Source organism: Penaeus monodon, chromosome 26, assembly GCF_015228065.2.
Source record: "Penaeus monodon isolate SGIC_2016 chromosome 26, NSTDA_Pmon_1, whole genome shotgun sequence".
Taxonomy (NCBI): Eukaryota; Metazoa; Arthropoda; class Malacostraca; order Decapoda; family Penaeidae; genus Penaeus; species Penaeus monodon.
Window position 1 is genome coordinate 35,920,860 of NC_051411.1, and position 1,021 is coordinate 35,921,880.

Below are 1,021 nucleotides of genomic sequence, written 5' to 3' on the forward strand. Positions count from 1 at the left end.
ACGAAAAATATTGCGGGGGGGGGGGTGTGGGGGGAGGGGGGGTGTGAGGGGGGTGGGTCATCAGTAAAACCTTTCAAATTGGGGTTTGGGTTTTGATTGCATCTTCATTAGGAGGGGTTAATTTCTTTCCCTTAATAGGACTTGTGATTTTTTTTGTTTGGTTTTTTTCTTTCTAAATTTTTGCTTTGGGGAGGAGGAATGTGGGCAAAGGGGGGTAAGGAAGGGGAAAGGGGGGTTGGTTTTTAGGGGAGGGTGGAGAACCCTTTTGGGGTGTTTATTAGACATCATTTTGAGGGACATTTTTGGGTTTGATTAAATTTGGGAAAGGGGTGATCATTCGTCTGTACAGGTCCCTTCTCGATCCCCGGGACCAGTTTTAAAAAAGGGGAAAATTGCGGGTTGGGGGTTGGAGGGTAAAGGGAAAAGGGTGGGGGTTTTGTGTGTGTGTGTTTTGTGGTGTGTGTGTGTGTTGTGTGTGGGGTGTGTGTGTTTTGTGTGGCGAGCGCCTTGTATAGTGTTTATACAATCAAAAATAAAAACATATATAACTTTTTTTATAATCCTTTACACTTAATTGTATTCTTAACTTGGTACAGTGAGAGAGGAGTAGAATTACGGTCATTAGCAGACCTGTGTGACCTATTTTTTTAATTTATTTTTACTTTCTTTATTTTGGGAAAACGGGTTTTCCCTCGTCTGTAACAGAATTTATTTTCGATCCCCGTACCGTTTAAACATGGGGAAAATTTGTGGTGGATTGGGGGGGGCCGCGGGGGATTCCCTCTGTAGCACCTGCCTGCGGTAATTTAAATTTTTGGTTTTCGGATATTGGTCATCTTCTGTTTTTGATGTACTATTTTGGGCTGTAAAGGGGGTTGCCTCGTGACATTAAACCGGGGTTTTCACCTCGACAAAATTTTGTGTTAGGGGGTGATCTTTATCTATGTCACCCCATTGGGGGGAGATCCCTCTGTACATCACTGGTTTTGGTAAAGATTTTTGGATACGGAATTGATTAGTT